Raw genomic sequence first — 6,000 nt, 5'->3', positions numbered from 1 at the left:
AGAAAATGATTCCTCTGCTCTCTTTTGTCTACTTTTCAAGCTCTTGCTCAGCCTACAAGTGCCAACTCAAGCGCTACCTTCTCTAGGAAGGCTTCCTGGATTGGCTTCCTTCATACAAACCTCTAATACAGCAATTATCTCATTATATCTAATTGCTCGGCTGTCTCCCTCGGCAGACTGTGAGCTCCTCAAGGGCAAAGACAATGGTTTTTCAAGTCTTTTCATAGCATGGAGCTTTGTAGTCTTAGTAAGCACTTGTTGAATGAATGGATTGGCATCCCCGAGGGCTGGGCCTGGGGGAAGCTGGTAGAGCATTCATGGAAACAGGGACATCAAGAAGAGAACCTGAGGGCATGCTGGGTGGCTCAGTTGGTTGAGCACCAGACTCTTGGTTTGGGCTCAGGTCATGATCCCAGGGTTGTGGGATCAAGCCCCAAGCTGACCATGGAGCCTGCTTAAGATTCTCTCTCTCTTCCCTGCTCACACATTTTCTCTCTCTCTCTCTAAAAGAAAAAAGAGAGAGAGAGAGAGAGAGAGAGAGAGAGAGAACCTGGTGTTTGGGGAGGAAAAGGAAAGGATGAGCGTTTGCTTGGAACCTGAGGTGTCACTAGGACATGCCTGGCAGTTAGGAGTTGGGAGTGAGGTGGGGACGAAAACTGGCCAGGAAGAAAGGATATTAACAGTAATGGAGGGGCGCCTGGCTGGCTCAGTGGGTGGTGAGTGCCTGTGACTGTTGATTTCAGGGTATTGAGTTGGAGCCCCATGTTGGGTGCGGAGATTACTTAAATAAATAAAACCTAAAACAAAACAAAACAGTACTGAATACTTGCTATGTGCCAGACCCAGTGCTGAATGCATTATGGACATTATCCCATTTGATCCCCAAGACATAGGTAATACTAAGCCGTTTGTTGGAGGAGAAAATCGAGGCTCAGAGAATTTATCCAAAGTTACACAGCTAGCAAAGGGCAGAGCCAGGAGTGGAGCAGATCCATATGAAGTCAAAGTCCGTTCCTTCTCCATACGCTAGACTAGGAAGGACTGAGCTTATACGACACACATGTTCATGGGGGTGGGGGTGGAGTGGGTGGGAGTAGGAAGCCCAAATGAGAGAGGGAACTGTCCAAGAGATAGGGAAACCAGCAGGGTGGTGTCTCAGGCTAAGAAAAGAGCTCCAAGAAGGGCTCCAGCCGTGCCCACTGTTGCTGAGAGATCAGGCTGGGCTGGGTGCAAGATTTGGCAACTAAGAGACAACCTTCCAGATTGCTGCTTCCACGTGCTTCGAGGAGTCAGTAAAAGGACCTGCTGAGTGGGAGGTGAGGAAGTGGAGGTGGTTGGCTGGGAAGAGGAAGAGAGAACAGGGAAGGAAGGGAGCACCCTGTGGGTATGTGGATAGGAGGGTAGGGCAAATGGGTTGATGCTGGCTTGGAAATATTGGGGAAGGGTTGTGAGCAGGTGGAAGGAGGAGGGGGTGAGCAGATGAGCATTTCAGGCTGAGCCAGCCACTCTCTACTCAAGGGCACTCTCAACTTCTTCCTCAACATCGTCCCACCCACCCCCATGCCCTCCCCAGCATGGCTTGGCCATGCTATCCTCATTCCTCCTTCTGTCTCCCTCCTCCACTCTGCCCCCACTGCTCCCCTGAGTTTGCTCAGGACCAGCCACCCCGACCTCCAATCTGCTGTCTCACCCTCCCTGGCCCAGCCCGGTGAGGCAGGCAGGGAGGAGTTTCCAGGCAGGAAAGGGCTGAGTCACTGGCCACACATCTGGTCTCAGATCTTGATACCCAGCTGGAAGGGGTAGGAAGGAAGAGGCTCCTCCCTCCCCCTCCCTCCCACAAGCTCTCCTCACGTTGCCTGCTGGGAGGGGCGGGCTGGGAGAGGAGAGCCCCTGCTCTACTAATGACCAGAATTTGCTGGGCTGCTTTACTCACTCTGGATCCTTTACTTCTGTGACCACTTCTTCTGCTCAGAACAGCCCTGAAAAGTAGGGTTTGTCATCTGTGTTTCACAGGTAAGAAGATTCAGAAACAAAGTGGCTTGGGCAGGGCCACACAGATTTGGAGAGCTGGTCTAGCGGTGTCCCCTTCCCATGCTCTGGGCACACAGAGGAGGTGGTGTTTGGAGATAGTGAAAAAAGATGCCCAGGGGTTCCGGCACACTAGTGGGTGATCATTGCAAAAGCTAGGCTGGAGGAGGCACTCAGCCCATGCTCCTGCTAAAATGGCCCCTTCCCAAGGGTGCCTGGCTGGCTATGTCAGACGTGTGTGCAAATCTATATCTTTGGGTTGTGAGTTCGAGCCCCACGTTGGGTGTAGAGATTCCAAAAAAAAATGTTTTTAACTTAAAATCAAACAAATAAAATGGCCCTTTCCCAAAGTCCCAGTGGAGGGAAGACCTTCCTTTCTCCCCCATGCCCGGCTCTGTCCTTGGCTGTTGTTGGCTCAGCTCTGAGCCACCCCTACCTCATTCTTCTGTGTCTTTCCTTCTCTCCTCACTTCATGCCGAGAGGAATAGCAGGAGCCTTGGCAGGAGGTGGTACCCTGCTATCCTGCATTCTGCAAGGGCACAGTGTCCCCATTGTCCTGAGCAGAGAGGTGTCTGGGTCCTGGGGAGAGGTGGGAGAATCATGCCAGGCCTCTGCACACGTCCCAGGCCACTCAGAAACCTTTTCTGGGGTGCAGGCCGCTTTTTCACAGCACATTTAGTGTGACCTTGGGCAAGTCATTTCCCCCTAATGGGGCTTCCCACTTCTATTATTCAGAAGAACATGGAAATCAGCACTTCCATAGACCCAGACCATCCCTGATATTAACTTTTAATTGATTTAATTGTGTTTACTGTGGCTAGAGTCACAGCTGTGCCACTAGTTATGTGACTTTGGGGCAAATTTTTGGACCTCCCTAAGTCTTGGTTCCTTCCTCCTCTTTTTTTTTTTTTTTTTTTTTTAATGTTTTTGAGAGAGAGACAGAGTGTGAGTGAGGGAGGAGCAGAGAGAGAGGGAGACACAGAATCCGAAGCAGGCTCCAGGCTCTGAGCTGTCAGCACAGAGCCCGATGATATGGGGCTCGAACTCACGAACTGTGAGATCATGACCTGCACTGAAGTCGGATGCTTACCGACTGAGCCACCCAGGCACCCCTGTTCCTTCCTCTTTAAAATGGGAATAACAGCAATAATACTACCTCCTTCCCAGGGTGATTGTCAGGATTGACTTAGATAATGCCTAAGGCAGGAACCACATGGTGTTCAGGGGAAAAAGGCTATTATTTTTTTTATTAAAATTTTTTTATATTGGGGCACCTGGGTGGCTCAGTTGCTTGGGCGTCAGATTTCAGCTCAGGTCATGACCTCGCGGTTCCTGAGTTCGAGCCCCGCATCGGGCTCTGTGCCGACAGCTCACAGCCTGGAGCCTGCTTTGGATTCTGTGCCTCCCCCTCTCTCTGCCCCTCGTCTGCTCATTCTCTGTCTCTCCCTCGCTCTCAAAAATAAACATTAAAAAAATTTTTAAAAAATTTTATATTTATTTTTGAGAGAGACGACGGAGTGCGAACAGAGGAGGGGCAGAGAGAGACACACACACATGCAGAATCTGAAACAGGCTCCAGGCTCTGAACTGTCAGCACAGAGCCCCGACGCAGGGCTCAAACTCCAGACCAGAGAGATCATGACCTAGGCCGAAGTCAGACACTTAACCAACTGAGCCACCCAGATGCCTCAAACTAGTATTATTATTAAGAGACTTCTGATTACAAAATGAATTCATGCTCAAAGAGAATCTGGGAAATGCAGAAAAGCACAAAGTCATTGATAAAAGTCACCTGCAATTCCACCCAGAGAGACCTTTTAGTCCCTCACCCTCTCAGGGGACTGACCCATGTGCTTCTAGGATGGGCAGGTAGCCTCGGGATGGATATAATCTACATTTCCTGCATCCTCTCTGGGCCTCAATTTCCCTATCTGGAAAGGAAAGGGTTGAACTACTCAGGGAAGACAAATTTATTTACTTGTTTGTTTGTTTGTTTGTTTATTCATTCACTCATTCATTCATTTATTAGATGTTTATTTATTACTGAGCCACCCAGGCACCCCAAGGGAAGACGAATTTAATTGCACATGCTAACTGCTGCTCAAATGAGTGCCATGCTCAACTAATCATGTCTGCCATGGACACAGAAGGGGGTGGTAATCTGCAGATCCTGTGTAGCCACGGTGTAGGGTCCAAGAAATCCCTAAGAATCACTTCAGTTTGGGGGCACCTGGGTGGCTCAGTCGGTTAAGCATTCGACTCTTGGTCTTACCTTAGGTCTTGATCTCAAGGCTGTGAGTTCAAGCCCCGCACTGGGCGTGAAACCTACTTAAAAAAAAAAAAAATCACTTCAGTTTTTAACATTCCAAGAACATTTCCTCTTCTGGTTCTACTCCCTGTTCTAACTCCTGGCTTCCTCTGGGGAATGGGGAGAAAATCCTGGCCTCTTCTCCCACCCCAGGCCTGGAGGTCTAGTACCCAAATAGCTCCCATGTAACATTCTGCATTGTTGTACCTTCTGTTTAGAGCCCAGCTAGGATTCTCCTCAAGTCAGACTCCGAGCAGGAGAGGGAGGAGAGTTTTGAGTTTTTCCTCACTAAAAAGGAAGTATGCAAAATAGCCATTCCTCACCAGCCCAGGCTTGGACATTTGAATATTGTAAGATCCTGGGGCGCCTGGGTGGCTCAGCTGTTTAAGTGTCAGACTTAACAGCTCAGGTCATGATCTCACCGTTCACCAGCTCAGGCCCCGCGTCAGGCTCTGTGTTGATCAGAGCCTGGAGCCTGCTTTGGACTCTGTGTCTCCCTCTCTCTCTGCCCCAGCCCCTCCCCTGCTTGTGCTATGCCTCTCCGTCTCTCTCAAAAATAAACGTTAAGGGGCGCCTGGGTGGCGCAGTCGGTTAAGCGTCCGACTTCAGCCAGGTCACGATCTCGCGGTCCGCGAGTTCGAGCCCCGCGTTGGGCTCTGGGCTGATGGCTCAGAGCCTGGAGCCTGTTTCCGATTCTGTGTCTCCCTCTCTCTCTGCCCCTCCTCCGTTCATGCTCTGTCTCTCTCTGTTCCAAATAAATAAACGTTGAAAAAAAAATTAAAAAAAAAACATTAAAAAAATATGTATATATTAAATGATCCTTTAGCAGCCCCTTCAGGTTTTTAGACAATAGAACCTGAATGGATGGGCCCAGGGGTAATCCAGCCCTCCTTGCTGGTGAGAAAGAAAGGACAGTGCCTGAAACACTCATGTGAAAGATTTAAAACTGGCTTTATTTCTGGTATGACAGCTATGTGAGGAGGACCTGAACTCAGTAAGGGGACAGAGACCCAGAAAGAGCTAGGGACTCTCTAGGGAGAGGGGCTGACTCAGTCAAGGGGGAGGGCCTCTGTAAAAGGGATGGTGACTCAGGGATGAGGAGGGTGTTGGGGAGGGGGCAGAAGGGAAGGAGTTTCCTGAGAAGTCTCAGGAATCTGCTATGTGGTCCCAGTGCTCATCCTTTTCTTCCCATCCCAGTTCTGGAAGCTTGCCAAGGGCTGTAACCTGAGGGGCAAGAAGGAGCAGTCCTCGAGATCCCGGGATAGGGCCATCCCAGGATTCCAAATGCCTTCCTAGAAGTTGCTTCCAGCCTACAGAATCCCAGAGGTAGGAGGAAGCTCCCAGGAAGGTCTCCCTTGCCCTCCATGGCCCCAGGCCATTCCTTGCCTCTCTCTGGCTGGCTGCCCAGGGACTCACTCCCAGCCCTGGCTTCCTAGCCCCTAAGGCCTCACAGTCTGGTGCTCAGGACTGTGGTATTGCCTGTCTGCGTCCCTTCCTGGCAGACACAGGTCTCCAGCTTCCCTCCAACTGTTCGGAGGAGTGCCTGGCACCAAGGTGCCCAGCCATGTCCCTCACAGTCATGCTGACTTATAGACCCCAGGGTAGGCTCGGGGGCCTGAGCCACGTTAAGAAGGGATCATTGAGTTAATTTCCCTAGAGCCTTA

Source organism: Prionailurus bengalensis, chromosome C1, assembly GCF_016509475.1.
Source record: "Prionailurus bengalensis isolate Pbe53 chromosome C1, Fcat_Pben_1.1_paternal_pri, whole genome shotgun sequence".
Taxonomy (NCBI): Eukaryota; Metazoa; Chordata; class Mammalia; order Carnivora; family Felidae; genus Prionailurus; species Prionailurus bengalensis.
Note: the sequence above shows the minus strand (reverse complement) of the source record.